Here is a 25455-nt window from a genome sequence, read left to right as displayed (position 1 = left end):
AGTTTTTTGGAGTTGAATGACCCTTAAATTGAAAAGCACTACGAATAAATTCTAAAAATGTTGAAAGTTGGCATGGTGTCATCATTTCACCCACATAGCATGTGCTAAAAAGCTGAGAGGGTTGGGGCAAAAACTAGATGCACTTCCTGTACAAAACGAACAATCTCTTTCAAAGTATGAGGGTTTCATACGAAAACACATCTGTTACCAAGGGATTTTAGTTTTTTGAATTTATTTGAACACAAGACTTTTTGTGTGTTCAAAATGCACCATTCAAGGCCACATCATCAACTTTCAACCATTTCTAACTTCATTTGGTATTTTTCACGCATTTACTGATTTTTTTTGAGCTAAATGAACCTTAAATTGAAAAGCACTACAAAGGAACTCTGAAAATGTTGAAAGTTGGCATGGTATCATCATTTCACCCACATAGCATGTGCTAATAAGTTGAGAGGGTTGCGGCAAAAACTGGATGCACTTCGTGTACAAAACGGATAATCGATCTCTTTCGAAGTATCAGGGTTTCATACGAAAACTCATCTCTTACAATGCGATTTAATTTTTTCGAACTTATTTGAACTCAAGACTTTTTGTGTGTTTAAAATGCACCATTGAAAGCCACATAATCAATTTTCAACTATTTCTGGCTTCATTTGGTATTTTTCATGCATTTACAGTTTTTTTGGATTTGAATGACCCTTAAATTGAAAAGCACTACGAATAAATTCTAAAAATGTTGAAAGTTGTCATGGTATCATCATTTCACCCACATAGCATGTGCTAAAAAGTTGAGAGGGTTGCGGCAAAAACTAGATGCACTTCGTGTACAAAACGAACAATCTCTTTCAAAGTATGAGGGTTTCATACGAAAACACATCTGTTACAAAGGGATTTTAGTTTTTTGAATTTATTTGAACACAAGACTTTTTGTGTGTTCAAAATTCACCATTCAAGGCCACATCATCAACTTTCAACCATTTCTGACTTCATTTGGTATTTTTCATGCATTTACTGATTTTTTTGAGCTAAATGAACCTTAAATTGAAAAGCACTACAAAGGAACTCTGAAAATGTTGAAAGTTGGCATGGTATCATCATTTCACCCACATAGCATGTGCTAATAAGTTGAGAGGGTTGCGGCAAAAACTGGATGCACTTCGTGTACAAAACGGACAATCGATTTCTTTCGAAGTATGAGGGTTTCATACGAAAACTCATCTCTTACAAAGCGATTTCATTTTTTTGAACTTACTTGAACTCAAGAGTTTTTTTGTGTTTAAAATGCACCATTGAAAGCCACATAATCAATTTTCAACTATTTCTGGCTTCATCTGGTATTTTTCATGCATTTACAGTTTTTTGGAGTTGAATGACCCTTAAATTGAAAAGAACTACGAATAAATTCTAAAAATGTTGAAAGTTGGCATGGTGTCATCATTTCACCCACATAGCATGTGCTAAAAACTGAGAGGGTTGGGGCAAAAACTAGATGCACTTCCTGTACAAAACGAACAATCTCTTTCAAAGTATGAGGGTTTCATACGAAAACACATCTGTTACCAAGGGATTTTAGTTTTTTGAATTTATTTGAACACAAGACCTTTTGTGTGTTCAAAATTCACCATTCAAGGCCACATCATCAACTTTCAACCATTTCTGACTTCATTTGGTATTTTTCATGCATTTACTGATTTTTTTGAGCTAAATGAACCTTAAATTGAAAAGCACTACAAAGGAACTCTGAAAATGTTGAAAGTTGGCATGGTATCATCATTTCACCCACATAGCATGTGCTAATAAGTTGAGAGGGTTGCGGCAAAAACTGGATGCACTTCGTGTACAAAACGGATAATCGATCTCTTTCGAAGTATCAGGGTTTCATATGAAAACTCATCTCTTACAATGCGATTTAATTTTTTCGAACTTATTTGAACTCAAGACTTTTTGTGTGTTTAAAATGCACCATTGAAATCCACATAATCAATTTTCAACTATTTCTGGCTTCATTTGGTATTTTTCATGCATTTACAGTTTTTTTGGATTTGAATGACCCTTAAATTGAAAAGCACTACGAATAAATTCTAAAAATGTTGAAAGTTGTCATGGTATCATCATTTCACCCACATAGCATGTGCTAAAAAGTTGAGAGGGTTGTGGCAAAAACTAGATGCACTTCGTGTACAAAACGAACAATCTCTTTCAAAGTATGAGGGTTTCATACGAAAACACATGTGTTACAAAGGGATTTTAGTTTTTTGAATTTATTTGAACACAAGACTTTTTGTGTGTTCAAAATTCACCATTCAAGGCAACATCATCAACTTTCAACCATTTCTGACTTCATTTGGTATTTTTCATGCATTTACTGATTTTTTTGAGCTAAATGAACCTTAAATTGAAAAGCACTACAAAGGAACTCTGAAAATGTTGAAAGTTGGCATGGTATCATCATTTCACCCACATAGCATGTGCTAATAAGTTGAGACGGTTGCGGCAAAAACTGGATGCACTTCGTGTACAAAACGGACAATCGATTTCTTTCGAAGTATGAGGGTTTCATACGAAAACTCATCTCTTACAAAGCGATTTCATTTTTTTGAACTTACTTGAACTCAAGAGTTTTTTTGTGTTTAAAATGCACCATTGAAAGCCACATAATCAATTTTCAACTATTTCTGGCTTCGTCTGGTATTTTTCATGCATTTACAGTTTTTTGGAGTTGAATGACCCTTAAATTGAAAAGCACTACGAATAAATTCTAAAAATGTTGAAAGTTGGCATGGTGTCATCATTTCACCCACATAGCATGTGCTAAAAAGCTGAGAGGGTTGCGGCTAAAACTAGATGCACTTCCTGTACAAAACGAACAATCTCTTTCAAAGTATGAGGGTTTCATACGAAAACACATGTGTTACCAAGGGATTTTAGTTTTTTGAATTTATTTGAACACAAGACTTTTTGTGTGTTCAAAATTCACCATTCAAGGCCACATCATCAACTTTCAACCATTTCTGACTTCATTTGGTATTTTTCATGCATTAACTGATTTTTTTGAGCTAAATGAACCTTAAATTGAAAAGCACTACAAAGGAACTCTGAAAATGTTGAAAGTTGGCATGGTATCATTATTTCACCCACATAGCATGTGCTAAAAAGTTTAGAGGGTTGCGGCAAAAACTGGATGCACTTCGTGTACAAAACGGACAATCGATCTCTTTCGAAGTATCAGGGTTTCATTCGAAAACTCATCTCTTACAAAGGGATTTCATTTTTTTGAACTTATTTGAAATCTAGACTTTTTGTGTGTTTAAAATGCACCATTCAAAGCCACATAATCAATTTTCAACTATTTCTGACTTCATTTGGTACTTTTCATGCATTTACTGTTTTTTGGAGTTTAATGACCCTTAAATTGAAAAGCACTACAAATGAACTCTGAAAATGTTGAAAGTTGTCATGGTATCATCATTTCACCCACATAGCATGTGCTAAAAAGTTGAGAGGGTTGCGGCAAAAACTGGATGCACTTCGTGTACAAAACGGACAATCGATCTCTTTCGAAGTATCAGGGTTTCATTCGAAAACTCATCTCTTACAAAGGGATTTCATTTTTTTGAACTTATTTGAACTCAAGACTTTTTGTGTGTTTAAAATGCACCATTCAAAGCCACATAATCAATTTTCAACTATTTCTGACTTCATTTGGTATTTTTCATGCATTTACTGTTTTTAGAGTTTAATGACCCTTAAATTGAAAAGCACTACAAATGAACTCTGAAAATGTTGAAAGTTGGCATGTATCATCATTTCACACATATAACATGTGCTAAAAAGTTGAGAGGGTTGCAGTAAAAACTGGATGAACTTCGTGTACAAAACGGACAATCTCTTTTGAAGTATCACGATTTCATACGAAAACTCATTTCTTACAAAGGGATTTCATTTTTTTAAGTTATTTAAACTCAAGACTTTTTGTGTGTTCAAAATGCACCATTCAAAGCCACATCATCAATTTTCAACTATTTTTGACTTCATTTAGTATTTTTCATGCATTTACTATTTTTTGAGCTAAATGACCCTTAAATTGAAAAGCACTACAAATGAATTCTAAAAATGTTGAAAGGTTGCATGGTATCATCATTTCACCCATATAGCATGTGCTAAAAAGTTGAGAGGGTTGCAGAAAAAATTGGATGCACTTCGTGTACAAAACAGACAATCTATTTCGAAGTATCTCGGTTTCATACGAAAACTCATCTTTTACAAAGGGCATTTCATTTCTTCACTTCTTCTTTGGTTGTTTTCTTTGCTTATTGCGCCATAGCCATGGATAATATTCATCGTTTAACAGGGTGCTTGGGTCAGCCTTGACTTTGAAGGGAGGAATTTCATGAAACTTTTCATAATCTTCAGACATGTCTGTCTTGCCCTCCAATCCCATGATGTCTCTTTTCCCTGAAAGAACTATGTGGAGCTTTGGCTCATCGTATCATGTATTCGCTTCCTTATATTTTCTTTTTCTCGGTTTGGTAGACATGTCCTTCACATAGAAAACCTGCGCTACACCATTGGCTAGGACGAACGGTTCCTATGCGTGCGCAAGATTGTTCAGATCCACTGTTGTCATTCCATACTATGGGTCTATATGGACCTTGCCTCCTGACAGATTGACCCATCTGCACTGAAACAAAGGGACCTTGAAATCATGTCCATAGTCAAGTTCCCATATGTCCACTGTGTATCCATAATATGTGTCATTTCCCCTCTTGATTGCTGCATTAAAGCAGACACCGCTGTTTTGGTTGGTGCTCTTTTGATCTTGGGTGATGGTGTAAAATGTATTCCCATTTATCTCGTACCCTTGGTAAGTCAATACAGTCGAAGATGGTCCCCTGGCCAACGAGTACAGCTCATCAAAAACAGTATTGTCAGACATGAGACGTTTTTGCAACAAACTGCAGAAAGTCCTGATGTGTCCAAATGTAATACAGTCATCACACTGCTCCGGGTGTTTGGAGCTCAGAATATTCTTGTGTTCATTGACATACATGCTCACCAAGGTAGAATTTTGTAGAACTGTGTAGTGTGCTTGAGACCAAGAATGCCCGTCTGGACATATTGTTGAGTCCGCTCCTAGCGTGCCTTTTCCAGTCAGTCTCCCCTCATACCGAGATTGAGGGAGACAAATCTTCTTAAGGTCAGGAATGAAGTCAACACAAAACCCAATCACATCCTCTGTTTTATGGCCCATGGAGATGCTTCCTTCTGGCCTAGCGCGGTTACGAACATATTTCTTTAAGACTCCCATGAACCTCTCAAAGGGGAACATATTGTGTAGAAATACAGGGCCCAGAACGACAATCTCATTGACAAGATGAACTAGGACGTGCGTCATGATATTGAAGAAGGATGGTGGGAACAACAGGTCGAAACTAGCAAGACATTGCACCAATCAATCCTTAACCTTGGCAGGATTATTGGATCAATCACCTTCTGGGAGATTGCATTGAGGAATGCACATAGCTTCACAATGGCTAATCCAACATTTTCCGGTAGAAGCCCCCTCAATGAAACCGCAAGTAGTTGCGTTATATTCACGTGGCACTCATGAGACTTTAGGTTCTCGAACTTTTTCTCTGCCATATTTATTATTCCTTTTATATTCGATGAGAAGCCAAACGGGACCTTCATACTGAGCAGGCATTCAAAGAAGATTTCCTTCTCTTCTTTGGTAAGAGCGTAGCTGGTAGTACCTTCATACTGCTTTGGATGCGTGCCGTGTTTTTCATGCACACGCTGATGTTCTTCCCGTGCCTCCAATGTGTATTTTGTATTCCCATACACTCCCTAGAAGCCTAGCAGGTTCACGCAAAGATTCTTCGTCACGTGCATCACGTCGATTGCAGAGCGGATCTCTAGGTCATTTCAATTGGGTAGGTCCCAAAATATAGATTTCTTCTTCCACATGGGTGCGTGTCCCGGATGGTCATTCGGAACAAATAGTCCACTAGGACCCTTTCCAAAGATTACATGTAAATCATTGACCATATCAAGTATGTGATCACCAGTATGGAGGGCGGCCTTCTTCTGGTGATTTTCCTCACCTTTGAAATGCTTTCCTTTCTTTCGACATTGATGGTTGGTTGGAAGAAATCGACGATGCCCCAGGTACACATTCTTCTTGCATTTGTCGAAATATATATTGTCGGTGTCATCTAAACAGTGTGTGCATGCGTTGTATCCCTTCTTTGTCTGTCCTGAAAGGTTACTGAGAGCAGGCCAATTGTTGATGGTTACAAACAACAACGCATGTAGGTCAAATTCCTCCTGTTCGTTCTCATCCCACACAGGTACACCAATTCCATTCGATAGCTGTAAAAGTTCATCAACTAATGGCCTTAGGTACACATCAATGTCATTGCTGGGTTGTCTAGGGCCTTGGATGAGCACTGCCATCATAATGAACTTCCGCTTCATGCACAACCAAGGAGGAAGGTTATACATACAGAGAGTCACTGGCCACGTATTATGCTTGTTGCTCTGCTCCCCAAAAGTATTAACGCCATCTGCACTTCAACCAAACCATATGTTTCTTGGTTCACGTGTAAAGTCGCTCCACTTGCTCTCAATTTTCTCCAATGCGACCCGTCGATGGGTGCTCTTAACTTCCCGTCTTTCTTACGGTCTTTTATGTGCCATTGCATCAACTCGACATGCTTTTTGTTTCTGAACAGACGTTTCAACTGTGGTATTGTAGGAGCATACCACATCACCTTTGCAGGAACCATCTTCCCGGTGCACTGGCCCTCAACATCACCATCGTCATCTCTTTTAATCATATACCGCAATGCGTCACATATCGGGCATGCGTTCAAATCCTCGTACGCATCGCGGTAGAGGATGCGGTCATTAGGGCATGCATGTATCTTTTGCACGTCCAATCCTAGAGCGTATAGAACCTTCTTTGCTTCGTACGTACTGCCGGGAAATTCGTTATCCTTTGGAAGCTTCTTCTTCATTAATTTCAATAGCAAACTAAATCCCTTGTCAGATACACCATTGTCTGCCTTCCATTGCAGCAATTCCACGGTGGTACCGATCGTTGTGTTGTCATCTTCGCAATTTGGGTACAACCATTTTGTAATCCTCTAACATGCGATCGAACTTCAACTTCTCCATTTCACTTTCGCATTCTCTATGTGTATCAACAATGATCCGACGAAGATCATCATCGGGCACATCGTCTGGTTCCTCTTGATGTCCAGCTTCCCCCATTGCAGCATCACCGTATTCAGGGGGCGGGTAGTTGTCATCGTCCTCTTTTTCTACATTGTCTTCCATCATAACCCCTCTTTCTCCGTCTTGGTCCAAACATTATAGTGTGGCATAAAACCCTTCTAAAGCAGCTGGAAGTGAAGGGTTTTATAGTCGGAGAATTCCTTCGTATTCCCACATGCACAATGCATAAAACCATTATGTGCTTGTTTGCATCAGCCGCTTCGAGAAAATTATGCAGGCCCTTAATATACTCGGAGGTGCGTCGGTCACCGTACATCCATTGCCAGTTTACCTGCGCGCGTTATAAAAGAAAATGTATAAAAACCATTAGAACATATCGAGAAGTGACCAAATTAATATAAATTCATCATCACATTAAAGCCAAAGTACATTAGGGACCAAAATAAATACATCACGTTCTTACATAGTTCTCATTATTGAACAACATATAGCTCTCTAGAGCTTCTAATTAGAACATACACTGAAACTATTAAATATAAATGCAACAACAAATGCGATCATAACCGCAACTAAGGTACAAATTGATCCAACGGCATAATGATATCCAACCTCAATATGAATGGCATATTTTCCAATGTTTCTAATCTTCAAGAGCATTGCATTCATATTGATCTTGTGATCGTCACACACATCGGCAACATCCAACTCTAATATCATCTTCTCCTCTTCAACAGTTTGTAATTTTTCTTTCAAGTAACTGTTTTCTTTTTCAACCAAATTTAACTTCTCGGCAAGAATTTGTATGTCGGTTCGAATTTCCGGTTCACAAACCTCCTAGATTAACCACGGAACGTAGACATGATGACGGCCGACGGAGGCGGATACCAAAACCATCGCACTATATAATAACAACTAATAATAGAAGTAAGAAAATAACACAAGTATCTATCTAAATCATAAAAGTAAGAACTTTTTTCTTTTAGAAAGAAGATAAGAAGAAGAGACTAACCACGGTGGTGCCGATGCCGAGATGGGCGCGGCCGATTGACCGCGGTGAGGATGGGGATGGGACACGGACGGACCACCAAAGCAACACAAAACTACAGGAAAATGGAGCTTGGACAAGGAGCTCCGAGTGGAGAAAGCTTAAGTGTGGCTTGGGCATTTCATCAAACACCTCCTGTGCATAGGAGGTGAGCTAGAGCACCACAAAGCTCTCCCACGGTAGGCCAAAAAAATAGAGCAGTGCACTGCTCTGCTCGCGGGAAGGGGGTATATATAGGCCAAGCATTGGTCCCGGTTTGTGGACGGAACAAAGACTAAAGTTCAACATAGGGTCCCGATTCCAGCCAAAAACCGGAACTAATGGTTGTGGGCTAGGAGAGAGGCACATTGGTCCTGGTTCGTGTCTAGAACCGGGATCAAAGGGTCCAGACGAATCGGGAGCAATGGCCCCATAGTCCTGGCCATCGCCCTGGCCTCACGAACCGGGACCGATGCCCCCATGGGTCCCGGTTCGTAAGTGAACCGGGACTAATGGTATTCCATCAAGTGGACCAAAGCCCTCTTTTCTACTAGTGCTATGGTTAGGACATTTTAGCATTAAAGTTTTCATTCTCCCCCAATCTTGAGATATGCTCTCTTCGTGATAAGGATATAAATTATAAACATAATTCCTATTCTCATGGACTTCATGAAAAGGATAAAACTTGGAGGAAAAGAGAGACTGAATCCCTTCCGAATCCCGTATGTGAGAATCATCTAGTAGCCTATACCATTCCAATGCTTTTCCTTCTAGTGACAAAGCAAATAATTTCCTCATGACTCCATCTCTTGTCAAACCTGTAATCTTAAACAAGACACAAAGTTTTGTAAGTTTCAACAAATTAATACTAGGATCGACTGTTTCGTCTCCTGCATAACAATCATTCCTAATTATTTCAATTATCCCAAGTGGTATTTTGAATGGGATACAATCAGTAGGTAGCGGAGATTTCTCTACCATGGGTGCGGTAAAGCGGCCTTTCCCAACAAGCGAACTAAGAGTGCAGTTTTACATAAGTCTAACTAGTCATGCCAATCATGAAAAGCAAACTAACAAGACTAAAAAGCAAAGGTAAAAGATAGTGTGCAACTCCCCTATTTTGAAGACTAGAGTCCACCGGGACGGTGCCAGAAAACTTTCCTTGATGACGAGATGATGTATATACTTCTCGCACCTTATTGGATACCCCAAGTGGAAGGTGAGATGCAGTCAGCAACAAGTTTTCCCTTACACGAAGACTGTAAGGTTTATCGAACCAGGAGGACTCCTAGCATCAACAAGTAGGTGTCTCCCACCCTGCCGCTAGCAGAAGACGTGGACCTGCACACACAACAAATAACTTTGCTCCCAACGAGTACAAAGAGGTTGTCAATCTCTCCGGCCTTGTAGTTTGCATAGGATCAAAACACAAGCGGGAAAACTAATAGTGATTGCAACGGAAAAGTAAATGAAAGCGGTAAATGATGGAGGTGTAAACAATGATGGTGATATGAACCAGAGTCACATGATGTCTCTCTCCCAAAAGACGATACACAACTATGCTTTGGTAAACAAATTAAAGTTGGGCAATTGACAGAATTATGAACGCACCACAATGCTAATTATGCTACTTGATAGTCAGAGGTTCAATAGTAATGGGAAGTACGCCAATACAAGTAGACTATTTATTCATCAGCATCTACTTACTAATCATCATCCTTGAGATATCTATCCAGAACATCTCGCCGGTATTAAGTTGCGAGCCCCACCCAAAGTGTAAACTCAAAGCAACGGACAACTACATTAACGAACTATGCGTAAGGTAAACAATCCTTGCAACTCTGGTCACCAGCACCGTTGTTTTCTCCCTGGTGGCAACAACACATCCCATAGTCTCATGTTTCTGTCACTCAAGCTAGACATCGAGGGGTATGAACCCACAATCATGCATAACGCTCCCTCTTGGAGTTAGAATCTACTACTCGGACAAAGCAATAAATAGAAAGGAAGAACATGCATGAATCACTATGGAACTTAATATAAAAGGATAAACTAATATATAACCCATAAGAATCTGAACATAATATCATAATCCATCGGATCCCAACAAACTGAGCATAGCAATAGCAAGAGAATTACATAGATGCCTTGATCATGTAGGGTAGCTCACAAGGACTAACCATTGAAGCACAAGACTGGAGAGAAGACATCACATAGCTACTGGTCATGGACTCATGGTCCAAGGAGGACTACTTACGGCATGTCCAGGAAGTGTCCATGGCGGTGGAGAAGCTCCCGGAGGTCAAACCTCCCTCTAGCAGGGTGCCGGGAAGAGGACTCTTGACGCTCTCGATCTCGGAAGCGCTGCGACGGTGGAACGATGGAGAAATTCGCGATTCTGGATGTGATGGAAGGGTTTTCTCTCGGAGGAGTAAATATAGGGCGAAGGAGGGCACCGGAGGAGGTGGGACCTACCGAGGCGGCCTCTTGGCGCGGCCTATGGCCAGGCCGCACCCACAAGTCATGTGAGAGGCCCCTGGCCCCTATCTGGCCCATCTACGGTGATTTGGAATTTTCTTGGAATTTTATATAAAAGCCCCCTACAAAAATTCCGATGCGCTGATTTTTATATATTTTTCTTGGAATTTTTCGGGCTTCGGAAAATTGGGTAAAAGCCCCCTACAAAATAGACATCAGCAGAAACAAACTGGCACTAGTTGCACTGAGTTAGTAGGTTAGTCCAAACATGTGTAAAATGATATAAAAGTGTAGCAAAACATGTAGCCATATCACCCAAAAGATCATGGAACAAACATAAATTATAGATACGTTTTGGACGTAAGAGATGCGCGTGAAGGAGAAGGGCCAAGATAATGATGTCGAGAAAGGTCGTGGCGGTAGAGTAGGCCACGGCGTCAAGGCCCCGCAGAAAAAGGAAATCATGCCAGATGCCGCAAAAGGAAAGAAGATGGCAACACAAGTGACGATGAAGACGATCGAGATTATTCCAGCGACAGGGAGTTCCATAAGGCAACCGATGCCATGTGTGTTGTCGAAGGTGAATCCTTGCACTCCTCTGGCCACCAGCTTACTGATGACCCACAAGTATAGGGGATCAATTGTAGTCCTTTCGATAAGTAAGAGTGTCGAACCCAACGAGGAGCACAAGGCTCTGATAAACGGATTTTAGCAAGGTAATAACTGCAAGCACTGAAAGGTGAAACGTAGCAAGCAAACAGAAACATGTAACAATTAGTAGCAATGGTGCAGCAAGTGGCCCAATCCCTTTTGTAGCAAGGGACAAGCCTGAATAAAGTCTTATAGGAGGAAAAACCCTCCCGAGGACACACAGGAATTTCTGTCATGCTAGTTTCATCATGTTCATATGATTCACGTTCCTTACTTTGATTGTTTGAGATGTGGGTGGACCGCCGCTTGGGTACTACCGTTACTTGGACAAGCATCCCACTTATGATTAACCTTTCTCGCAAGCATCCGCAACTACAAAAGAAGAATTAAGACAAAGTCTAACCATAGCATTAAACTAGTGGATCCAAATCAGCCCCTCACGAAGCAACGCATAGACTGGGTTTAAGCTTTTGTCACTCCAGCAACCCATCATCTACTTACTACTTCCCAATGCCTTCCTCTAGGCCCAAATATGGTCAAGTGTTATGTAGTCGACGTTCACATAACACCACTAGAGGAAAAACAACATACAACATATCAAAATACCGAACGAATATCAAATTCACATGACTATTATTAACATGACTTATCCCATGTCCTCAGAAACAAAAGTAACTACTCACAAGACATAATCATAATCCTGACCAGAGGTGTAATGAATAGCATCAAGGATCTGAACATAAACTCTTCCACCAAGTAATCTAACTAGCATCAACTACAAAGAGTAATCAACACTACTAGCAACCTTACAAGTACCAATCGGAGTCGTGAGACGGAGATTGATTACAAGAGATGAACTAGGGATTTGAGAGGAGATGGTGCTGATGAATATGTTGATGAAGATGCCTCCCCTCCGATTAGACGTGTGTTGGTGATGACGATGGCGACGATTTCCCCCTCTGGGAGGGAAATTTCCCCGGCAGGATCGTCCTGCCGGAGCTCTAGATTGGATCTGCTCAAGTTCTGCCTCGTGGCGGCGGTGAAACCACGAAAAAGCTCCCGATTGATTTTTTTTCCAGACTAGGATGCTTCATATAGCAAAATAGGGGGGCTAGTGGGCCTTCAGGCAGCCCACAAGTCTGCCTAGCGCCACCAGGGCGGTGGTGGCGGGCAGCAAGCTTGTGGGGCCCTGGTGGCCCCCCTTTGTTAGTTCTTTCGCCCAGTATTTTTAACATATTCCAGAAAAAATCCACGTAAATTTTCAGGGCATTTGGAGATGTGCAGAATAGTGGACTAGGATTTGCTCCTCTTCCAGTCCAGAATTCTAGCTGCCTGAATTCTCCCTCTGGAAATAATCCTTGCAAAATAAGAGAGAAAAGGCATAAATATGGTACCACAAGTAATATAACAGCCCAAAAAGCAAAAAATAGCAACATGAAAGCATGATGCAAAATGGACGTATCAACTCCCCTAAGCTTAGACCTCGCTTGTCCTCAAGCGAAAACCAAGTTCCATAAACATGTCCACATGTTTGGGGACGAAGGTGTCGATAAAACATAATACGGACATGAGGGCATCATGATCACACATAGAACAACAATATATCATAAAAATTCTTATGGGAAAGTAACAATTCCTTCACAAAGCAAAGCATGAAGCAAAAACCTTACCGAGAAATAAGCAACAATAGTCCATAGTCATTGAAGCAATTGCAATTTATCACAACATCAGAAAGAGTCAAATAAGAGATTGTAAGGCAAACCTATATACTCAATCATCTCTTTTGTTTTCCACAATTGTTACAACTCACGTGGTACTCATGGTGTCAATGTTGCAGCTGGACACAAAGGAAGATCGGGGCTTATAGTTTTGCCTTCCAACCATTTACCTCAAGGGTAAAGTCAACAACAATAAAGCATAAGTACTCAACTCAAGGTTGATATATGAATATAGATCTTTCACAAGCATGTGACGGTAGCCAAGACAAAGTCAAAAAGGGAATTAGTGATGATCCCAATGACTCTTACAAGGGAAAAAAGTAAAGGTACAAGATAGGCCCTTCGCAGAGGGAAGCAGAGGTTGTCATGCGCTTTTGAGGTTTGAATGCGTGTCCTCTTAGTGCGGAGGAACGTCACTTTATATTGCCTCCTGTGATAAAGAACTTTATTATGCAGTCTGTCGCTTTTATGTCTTCCTCATCACAGATTTGTACAAAGCTTATTTTCCACACACTAATAGATCATACATATTAGTGAGCAATTTGATTGCTTGCACCGATGACAACTTACTTGAAGGATCTTATTCAATCCATAGGTAGGTATGGTGGACTCTCTTGGCAAAACTGGTTTGGAGGTTTATGGATGCACAAGTAGTATCTCTACTTGGTGCGGGAGTTTTGGCTAATATGAGGTGGAAGCAATCGTCACATGCTAAGGGATCTCTAATCATATAACATTGTTTGGAACCAACCAAACACAATTCATTATGTTGTCTTCCTTATCGAACATCTACTCCTAGTCATGTAATAGTTTGGTGAGTGCTCACAATTGCAAAAAGTGTCTAAGATGATATATTTATATGTGAACCTCTCTTTCCTTATTACTTCTTATTAATGGCAACAATGACTAATGTCTATGTTGATTTATTCTCAACAAGTTTCAATCATCATACATGTCATAAGTGAAGTTATCACTTTCCATAAGATCGTCTCATGATCTTTCATGCTATCATTCTTTTCATACTTTTTGATCATGGCACAAAGCAAAGCCCTTGACTAAGAAAGTCTTTATTATATAGCTCGTAAGCTCAAATACATCGGGGGAGAGACAAAAGCAAAAGACTCAAACTAAAAACTAAAGACTTATTCCTCTAAAAGAAGAAATAAAAACTGAAAAGGAAAGAACTAAAACAAAGGTAAAAGCAAAAGATATAAAGGTGATACGATACCGGGGCAACTCCCCCAAGCTTTGGCAGAAGCCAAGGGGATTGCCCATACCAATGCTTAGTTGTCTTCCTTTGGTGGTGATGGTAGTGTTGTTGTCGTCTTTGATTCCAAGAGAGCTATCAATCTTTGATTTATACCTTTGAGATCTGTGACATGGTTTTCCAGCAAAATAAATTCACGAGAACTAGAAATATTCCGAGCACGAGTTGTTTCGCAAAACCTCAAGAGTTCAATCAAGGATGGAGACACCACGTGGAGGAAGGGTTGGAGAAAATCTACTCCTTCAACATCTTCAATGTTGAACATAGGTTGAACTTCCTCCCTAGCTTGGGTTTTCTACTTAGCTTGGTCCCTGGCTTTCGTGACTTCTACTCTTTTCAGATCATTCTCCTCATGAACTTGGTGAAGATCATTCTCCCCAACAGATTCTTGAGACATCTTTGCTCTAAATATACGGCAGACAACAAGCTCAAAATGAAAACAGAGGAAAACTGCGCGATACGGAGATCAAAACCTTCAGGCGACTATATATTAATTTTTTCTAGGCCAGAAGGAGTCCTCCGCAAGAAAACGGAGTCCGGGAGGCACACGAGGTGCCCACAAGCTTGCCCACCGCCACCAGTGGGGTGGTGGCGGAGTAGGCCCTTGTGGCTGCCTCGTTTGCTCTCCAGACTGCTTTTTATTTTTCTAATTTTCCGAAAAATCCAAAACTGAGAAAATTTCCTATTGGAAAAGTATCGGAGTCCAATTTCTTGCCGAAACAGATACATCTTCATTTTCAATGTCTGAAACAGGCTGATAAACATCCCTCATGTACTCCTCCAGAGTTATGACATTGATGATATTGGTCTCAACATTTATGGGAGTACGAGAGATTCTTTGCCCATTTACCACTCTAGGAAAATTTCCTTTCATGTTATTGATTTTGATGGCACCGGAACGATATACTTCCTCGACAACATAGGGACCTTCCCATTTAGAGAGAAGCTTGCCTGCAAAGAATCTCAAACGAGAATTGTATAGCAAGAAATAATCACCTACATTGAACTCACATTTCTGTATTCGTTTGTCGTGCCATCTCTTAACCTTTTCCTTGAACAACTTGTCATTCTCATATGCCTGGGCTCTCCATTCATCTAACGAGCTGATATCAAACAACCGCTTCTCACCGGCATGTTTGAAATCAAAGTTGAGCTCTTTCATTGCCCAATAAGCTTTGTGTCCCTGCTCAAGAGGTAAATGACAGGCCTTACCGTAAACCATTTTATACGGTGACATGCCCATGGGATTCTTATAAGCAGTCCTATAAGCCCATAGTGCATCGTCAAGTTTGCTAGACCAGTTCTTTCGAGATCTATTGACGGTATTTTGTAGGATCAACTTGATCTCCCTATTACTCAACTCAACTTGACCACTAGACTGATGGTGATAAGGGATGCAACTCTATGGTTGACATATACTTAGCTAGCATCTTGCGGAAAACACCATGAATGAAGTGTGAACCACCATCAGTCATCAAGTATCTAGGGACTCCAAATCTTGGGAATATGACTTCTTTAAGCATCTTAATAGAGGTGTGGTGATAAGCATTTTTAGTGGGGATAGCTCCTACCCACTTAGTAACGTAATCCACAGCAACTAAGATGTGAGTGTACCCATTGGAACTCGAGAAGGGTCCCATATAATCAAAGCCCCAGACATCAAATGGTTCAATGACAAGTGAATAGTTCATAGGCATCTCTTGACGCTTACTGATGTTCCCTATCCTTTGGCATTCGTCACAAGACAAGACAAATTTACGGGTATCCTTGAAGAGAGTGGGCCAATAGAAACCTGATTGCAATACCTTATGGGCAGTTCTATCTCCAGCATGGTGTCGTCCGTAGGCTTCGGAATGACACTTCTGCAGGATCTGTCCCTGTTCATGTTCTGGCACACAACATCTAATAACACCATCTACTCCTTCCTTATAAAGGTGAGGATCGTCCCAAAAGTAGTGTCTCAAATCATAGACGAATTTCTTCTTTTGTTGATAGGTGAAACTGGGTGAATAGTGAATTTTGAGTCAACTATGTAAGATCTGAACTTTTGACATGCAAACACGACTGCTAAAAATTGCTTCTCCGTAGTGGCATAGTTTCTTTGGGCAGTGTCTAGAGTTTTACTAGCGTAGTGAATGACATTCAACTTCTTGTCAACTCTTTGTAATGGAACAGCACCAACAGCGTAATCACTAGCATCACAGATGATTTCAAACGGCAAGTTCCAGTCAGGTGGTTGAACCATAGGTGTGGTTATCAAAGCCTTCTTAAGTATTTCGAAAGCTTCCTCACAATCCTCATCAAAAACAAAAGGAACATCCTTCTGCAAGAGGTTGGTAAGAGGCCTAGAAATCTTAGAGAAGTCTTTAATGAACCTTCTATAGAAACCAGCATGACCTAGGAAACTTTGTATACCGTTGATATATGTGGTCAAGGCATTTTCTCAATTGCATCAACCTTAGCCTTATCAACTTCAATGCCTTTCTCAGAGATTTTGTGTCCTAAGACGATACCTTTATTAACCATAAAGTGGCACTTCTCCCAATTCAAGACGAGGTTGGTTTCTTCGCATCTCTGTAAGACTCGATCAAGGTTGCTGAGGCAATCATCAAAGGAAGACCCACAAACGGAGAAGTCATCCATGAAAACATCGACAATCTTTTCACAAAAGTCAGAAAATATAGCCATCATACATCTTCGGAAGGTGGAAGGTGCATTACGTAAGCCAAAAGGCATACGTCTATAGGCAAAGGTACCGAAAGGGCAGGTGAAAGTGGTTTTCTCTTGATCAGATTGTGCAACGGGTATCTTCGAGAAACCTAAATAACCGTCTAGAAAGCAGAAGTATGTGTGCTTTGATAGCCTTTCTAGCATTTGGTCGATGAATGACAAAGGATAATGATCTTTCCTGGTTGCCTAGTCCAGTTTCCGGAAGTCTATCACCATTCTATAGTCGGTAATAATCCTTTGTGGGATTAGTTCATCCTTATCATTAGTAACGACGGTGATACCTCCCTTCTTAGGTACGCAATGTACTGGACTTACCCAATCACTATGAGCAACATGATAAATGATTCCTCCTTCCAGAAGCTTTAATATTTATTTTCTAATGACCTCTTTCATCTTAGGATTTAATCTCCTGTGATGATCAGCAACTGGTTTAAAGTTAGGATCGGTTTTAATCTTGTGCTGACATAGAGTAGGACTAATACCCTTAAGATCATCAAGAGTATATCCAATAGCAGCGCGGTGCTTCCTTAGAGTTTTTAGTAACTTCTTCTCTTTGCGATGTGAGAGGAGAGCACTAATAATGATAGTATATATCTCCTTCTCATCAAGATAGGCATACTTAAGAGTATCAGGCAACTGTTTAAGCTCGAACACAGGATCACCCTTTGGTGGGGGAGGATCCCCAAGCAGTTCAACAGGCAGATTATTCTTGGGAATAGGATAATGTTCTAAGACAATTCTATCTATCTCATCTCTCTCCTCGATATGCATATCATTTTCATGCCCACAACATCTAATAACACCATCTACTCCTTCCTTATAAAGGTGTGGATCATCCCAAAAGTAGTGTCTCAAATCAAAGAAGAATTTCTTCTTTTGCTGATAGGTGAAACTGGGTGGTATGTATTTGGCTATGATATAGTTTGCGTAATCAGCATACCACGATGCACTATGTGATGTGCGGATGACATTTAATTGCTCATCAGGAAAGCTGTCATCAATAGGTAGTGGGTCATCAAGGACATTCTCTAGCCTAGACAAGTTATCTGCTACAGGGTTATCAGCACCCTTTCGGTCAACGACGTGCAAATCAAATTCTTGTAGCAGGAGAACCCATCTGATCAGCCTAGGATTAGCGTCCTTCTTCTCCATAAGGTACATAATAGGAGCATGATCAGAGTGAATAGTGACTTTGGAGTCAACTATATAAGATCTGAACTTTTCACATGCAAACACGACTGCTAAAAATTCCTTCTCTGTAGTGCCATAGTTTCTTTGGGCACTGTCTAGAGTTTTTACTAGCATAGTGAATAACATTCAAATTCTTGTCAACTCTTTGTCCTAGAACAGCACGAACAGCATAATCACTAGCATCGCACATGATTTCAAAGGGCAAGTTCCAGTCAGGTGGTTGAACAATAGGTGCGGTTATCAAAGCCTTCTTAAGTATTTCGAAAGCTTCCTCACAATCCTCATCAAAAACAAAAGGAACATCCTTCTGCAAGAGGTTGGTCAGAGGCCTAGAAATCTTAGAGAAGTCTTTAATGAACCTTCTATAGAAACCAGCATGACCTAGGAAACTTCGTATACCTCTGATATCTGTGGGGCAAGGCATTGTCTCAATTGCATCAACCTTAGCCTTATCAACTTCAATCCCTCTTTCAGAAATTTTTTGTCCTAAGACGATACCTTCATTAACCATAAAGTGGCACTTCTCCCAATTCAAGATGAGGTTGGTATCTTCGCATCTATGTAAGACTCGAACAAGGTTGCTGAGGCAATCATCAAAGGAAGACCCGTAAACGGAGAAGTCAGCCATGAAAACATCGAAAATCTTTTCACAAAAGTCAGAAAATATAGCCATCATACATCTTTGGAAGGTGGAAGGTGCATTACATAAGCCAAAAGGCATACGTCTATAGGCAAAGGTACCGGAAGGGCAGGTGAAAGTGGTTTTCTCTTGATCAGATTGTACAACGGGTATCTTCGAGAAACCTAAATAACCGTCTAGAAAGTAGAAGTATGTGTGCTTTGATAGCCTTTCTAGCATTTGGTCGATGAATGACAAAGGATAATGATCTTTCCTGGTTGCCTAGTCCAATTTCCTGAAGTCTATCACCATTTTATAGTCGGTAATAATCCTTTGTGGGATTAGTTCATCCTTATCATTAGGAACGACGGTGATACCTCCCTTCTTATTTATGCAATGTACCGGACTTACCCAATCACTATGAGTAACAGGATAAATGATTCCTGCTTCCATAAGCTTTAATATTTCTTTTCTAACGACCTCTTTCATCTTAGGATTCAATCTTCTTTGATGATCAGCAACTGGTTTGAAGGCAGGATCAGTTTTAATCTTGTGTTGGCATAGAGTAGGACTAATACCCTTAAGATCATCAAGAGTATATCCAATAGCAGCACGATGCTTCCTCAGAGTTCTTAGTAACTTCTTCTCTTCGTGCTCTGAGAGGACACCGCTAATAATAGTATGAGGCAACTTTTTAAGCTCGAACTCAGGATCACCCTTTGGTGGGGGAGGATCCCCAAGCAGTTCGACAGGCAGATTATTCTTGAGAATATGATATTGTTCTAAGACAATTTTATCTATCTCATCTCTCTCCTCCATATGCATATCATTTTCATGCTCAAGCAGATATTGCTCTAAAGGATCCGTAGGAGGTACGGCAATAGAGGCAAGAGCAATGATTTCATCCTTTGCAGACGACTCTTTTTCACGGGGTTGTCATCCAAATTTGGAGAAGTTAAATTCATGAGACACACCCTCGAAACTAACTGTGACAGTCTGCTTAATGCAATCAATGTGAGCATTGACAATGTTGAGAAAGGGTTACACAATATGATGGGACAAAAGTTATCTTGTGCATGCGCAGTAGGATACTTCGTCTTAATACACATGACTTCTACGTCTCTCACAATTCCCAGAGGGCAGATGGTGTCTTTATCAGCTAGCGTAATAGTGACATCAATGGGTTCTAACTCAGCAGGTGCAATCTCATCTTTGATTTCATTACATAGAGAACGGGGTATTGCACTAACACTAGCTCCCATATCACATAAATCATGGTAGCAGTGATCTACTATCTTGACAGAAACAACGGGCAGGCCAACTAAAGGTCTGTATTTCTCCTTCGCGTGAGGTTTAGAAATTCTAGCGGAGTCCTCACAGAATTTGATAACATGCCCATCTACGTGTTCGGTTAAGAGATCTTTGATAATAGCAACACTAGGTTCAACTCTAATCTCCTCAGGGGGTGCAAGTGGTCTAATGTAACCCCTACGTATCACAGTTGGAGCTTTAGAATAATCCTTTATCCTAGCAGGGTATGGTGGTTTCTTAGTGTAAGCACAAGGAACAACAGGATCACTAAAAGCAATGACTTTCTCCTCAACTAGATTGGTTTTGGCTATGTTGCTTTCTACAGGAGGATGATATTTAAACCACTTCTCTTTGGGAAGATCAACATGAGCAGCAAAAGATTCACATAGAGAAGCTACTATCTCAGAGTCAAGTCCATACTTAGCGCTAAAATCTCTAAAAGTGTTTGTCTCAACAAAAGATTTAACGCTATCAAACTGGAAATTCATACCTGACTCCTTACCGTCCTCCAGCTCCCAATCTTCAGAGTTGCGTTTGATTCTTTCCAATAAATTCCACTTGTGATCAATATCCTTCTTCATAAAAGAACCTGTACAAGAAGTGTCAAGCATGATACAATCTTCATGAGAAAGCCGAGCATAAAAGTTTTGAGTGATAATATCTCTCGAGTGCTCATAATTGGGGAATGAATATAGCATTGATTTAAGCCTCTCCCAAGATTGAGCTAAGCTTTCCCTGTCGGGAGGCCAAAAGTTATAAATAAAATTCCGATCACGATGTACTAAATGCATAGGATATAACTTTTGATGAAATTCCAATTTCAACCGATTGTAGTCCCATGATCCAATATCATCAAATATCCTATACCATGTCAACACCTTATCCTTCAAAGATAAAGGAAATACTTTATTATTTACCTCATCCTCGGGCAAACCTGCAAGCTTAAATAAACCACAAACTTCATCAACATAGATCCGATGCAAGTCTGGATGTGAAGATCCATCTCGTGTAAAAGGATTAGCCAGCAGTTTCCCAAGCATACCCGAAGGAATTTCATAAAAGATCTTTTCAGTAGGTACCTCAGGTTGAGGAACAACTCCTTGTGTTTCCGTTCGTGGTGAAGATACCCCTAACAAACTCCTCAAAGGAACAGTTTCCATAGTGACAAGTGACAATAAATTTCAGCACAGTATATAAATGTTTCCTTACCAATTTCCATTAACCAAAGGCGCTTCACTCCCCGGCAACGGCGCCAGAAAAGAGTCTTGATGACCGACAAGTATAGGGGATCAATCGTGTCGAACCCAACGAGGAGCAGAAGGCTCTGATAAACTGTTTTCAGCAAGTGTTATGTAGTCGACGTTCACATAACACCACTAGAGGAAAAACAACATACATCATATCAAAATACCGAACGGATATAGAATTCACATGACTATTATTAACATGACTTATCCCATGTCCTCAGGAACAAAAGTAACTACTCACAAAGCATAATCATAACCATGATCAGAGGTGTAATGAATAGCATCAAAGGATCTGAACATAAACTCTTCCACCAAGTAATCCAACTAGCATCAACTACCAAGAGTAATCAACACTACTAGTAACCTTACAAGTACCAATCGGAGTCGTGAGACGGAGATTGGTTACAAGAGATGAACTAGGGATTGGAGAGGAGATGGTGCTGATGAAGATGTTGATGAAGATGTCTCCCCTCCAACGAGAGGAGTGTTGGTGATGACGATGGCGATGATTTCCCCCTCCGGGAGGGAAGTTTGCCCGGCAGGATCGTCCTGCCGGAGCTCTAGATTGGATTGGCTCAAGTTCCGCCTCGTGGCGGCGGCGAAACCACGAAAAAGCTCCCGATTGATTTTTTTTCTGAAACGAAACCCTTCATACAGCAAAACAAGGGGACTGGTGTGCCGTCAGGGAGCCCACAAGCTTGCCCTCCGCCACTAGGGGGGTGGCGGTGGCAGGGCTTGTGGCGCCCTGGTAGCCCCCCTCCGGTACTTCTTTCGCCTAGTATTATTTATAAAACCCAAAAAAATTCCACGTAACTTTTCAGGGCATTTGGAGATGTGCAGAATAGTGGACTAAGATTTGCTCCTCTTCCAGTCTAGAATTCCAGCTGCCTGAATTCTCCCTCTTCAAATAAACCTTGCAAAAGAAGAGATAAAAGCATAAATATGGTACCACAAAGTAATATAACAGCCCATAAAGCAATAAATATCAACATGAAAGCATGATGCAAAATGGATGTATCAGCATCCCACTGTACTTACAAAGTTCTGAAGATGCCAGGCCCCATGGGAGTGATCTCCATCTCGTGTGACAACAAGGACACTGTCATTTGCGTAGATCAGATGTTCTGAGATGCGATGGAATCTGAATGCGCAGGAGATTTCGCTCCTGTTGAAGCCAGAAGAAGAAGAAGTCCATTGGAAGCACCAGCAAGGACTCCGGGAAGCGCGCCTCCGTGGAGTGAGCTGCACCCGTCGATGACCTTCCGGAGAGTTCCGCTGGTAGGAATTCCAAGATCTCCTTCCCTGCGAAAAAGTAGCACCGGCAAGGGAGGATGTTCTGATGGTACGTTCACCATCAGCGCCACCCTTAGTGACAAATAGGAAACTGCACTTGTTGCCTTTCTACAGGCGAATGTCGATGTGTTTGCTAGGAAACCTTCTGACTTCCCCGATGTTCCTAGAGAGATAATTGAGCACCACCTTGATTTCTTCCCTCACGCCAGACCTGTCAAGCAAAAGGTTAGAAAGAAGGCCTTGGTGAGGCAACAGTTTATTGATACGTTTCCAACGTATCTATAAATTTTGATGGTTCCATGCTATTATCTTGTCAAAGTTTGGATGTTTTGTATGCCTTTTATATCTTTTTTGGGACTAACTTATTAACTCACTGCCAAGTGCCAGTTCCTGTTTTTTCCGTGTTTTTCACCCTTTCAAGAGGAGGATTTAAAATGGTGTCCAAACGGAATAAAACTTCCCAAAAGATTTTTTCCGGAACAGAAGATACGCACGAGACTTGAGAACCAAGGCAGGAGCCAGCAAGGGACCCCACTAACCCCTAGGCGCGGCCAGGGGGCCCGCGCCTAGCAGGCTTGTGAGCCCCTTGTGGCTCGTTTGCCATACCTCTTCTGCCTATAAATTCAGAAAAATTCCAAGACTGCGAGAGAGAGCCACAAAAATACTTTTCCGACGCTGCAAGCTTCTGTCTCCGCAAGATCCCATCTGGGGCATGTTTCTGGTGCCCTGCCGGAGGGGGATTTGGATACGGAGGGCTTCTTCATCAACACCATGACCTCTCCGATGATGCGTGAGTAGTTCACCATAGACCTTCAGGTCCATAGCTAGTAGCTAGATGGCGCCCTCTCTCTGTTGGATCTTCAATACAAAGTTCTGCATGATCTTCATGGAGATCTATCCGATGTAATCTTCTTTGCGGTGTGTTTGTCGAGATCTGATGAATTGTAGATTGATGATCAGATTATCTATGAATCTTATTTGAGTTTCTTCTGATCTCTTATATGCATGAATTCATATCCTTGTAATTCTCTTCGAGTTGTGGGATTTATTTGGCCAACTTGATCTATGATTCTTACAATGGGAGAAGTGCTTGGTTTTGGGTTCATACCGTGCGGTGACCTCACCCAGTGACAGAAGGGGTAGTGAGGCATGCATCGGGTTATTGCCATCAAGGGTAAAAAGATGGGGTTTTCATCATTGGTTTTAGTTTATCCCTCTACATCATGTCATCTTGCTTAAGGTGTTACTCTGTTCGTCATGAACTCAATATAATAGATGCATGCTGGATAGCGGTTGATGTGTGGAGTAATAGTACTAGATGCAGAAAGTATTGGTTTACTTGTCTCGGACGTGATGCCTATATGTATGATCATTGCCTTGAATATCGTCATGACTTTGCGCGTTTCTATCAATTGCTCAACAGTAATTTGTTCACTCACCGTAATATTTGCTATTTTGAGAGAAGCCTCTAGTGAACACTATGGCCCCCGGGTCTACTTCACACCATATTTTTAGCCTTACACTTTTACTTCGTTGCACTTTCCGCTTTTAGATCTCACTTTGCAATCAATCTTGAAGGGATTGACAATCCATTTAGAGCGTTGGGTGCAAGCTCTTTTGTGTTTGTGCAGGTACTCTGGACTTGACGCGATTCTCCTACTGGATTGATACCTTGGTTTTCAAACTGAGGGAAATAATTACTGTGCTGCATCACCCTTTCCTCTTCAAGGGAAAAACCAACGCAAGCTCAAGAGGCAACAGAAGGATTTCTGGCGCCGTTGTCGGGGACTTGTGGAGGATCAAGTCAAGAACTCATCCAAGTAAGTGTCGCAAACTCATCTCTTGCATTAACTTTTTTGCCTCTCGTTTTCCTCTCCCCCACTTTTGAAAAACAAAAATTTACAAAAAAATTGCCTTTTTCGTTCACCCTTTTCTCTCGCTTGCTTTCTGTTCGCTTGTGTGCTTGTTTGCTTGCTGAAGTCACCATGACTGAAAACACCAAACTTTGTGACTTCTCGAATACTAATAATAATGATTTTATTAGTACTCCGATTGCTCCTACCACTGGTGCGGAATCATATGAAATCAATGCTGCTTTGCCGAATCTTGTTATGAAAGAGCAATTCTCCAGCCTTCCTAGTGAAGATGCCGCATCCCATCTTAATACCTTCATTGAGCTTTGCGATTGCAAAAGAAGAAAGATGTGGATAATGATGTGATTAAATTGAAGCTTTTTCCGTTCTCGTTGCGAGATCGAGCAAAAACTTGGATTTTGTCTTTGCCCAAAAATAGTATTGATTCTTGGAACAAGTGCAAAGATGCTTATATACCCAAGTATTTTCCGCCAGCAAAGATTATCTCTCTCCGTAATGATATCATGAATTTTAACCAACTTGATCGTGAATATGTTGCACATTCTTGGGAGAGAATGAAATTGATGATTACACATTGTCCCGCTCATGGCTTGAGTGTTTGGATGATTATACAAATCTTCTATGCTGGCTTTAATTTCGCTTCTAGATATATCTTGGACTCCTCCTCAGGTGGAACATTCATGGAAATCACATTAGGAGAAGCCACAAAACTCGTAGACAATATCATGACGAACTACTCTCAGTGGCACACTAAAAGGTCACCTACTAGTAAGAAGGTACACGCTATAGAAGAAATTAACTTGTTAAGTG

This window comes from Hordeum vulgare, chromosome 6H, assembly GCF_904849725.1.
Source record: "Hordeum vulgare subsp. vulgare chromosome 6H, MorexV3_pseudomolecules_assembly, whole genome shotgun sequence".
Taxonomy (NCBI): Eukaryota; Viridiplantae; Streptophyta; class Magnoliopsida; order Poales; family Poaceae; genus Hordeum; species Hordeum vulgare.
Note: the sequence above shows the minus strand (reverse complement) of the source record.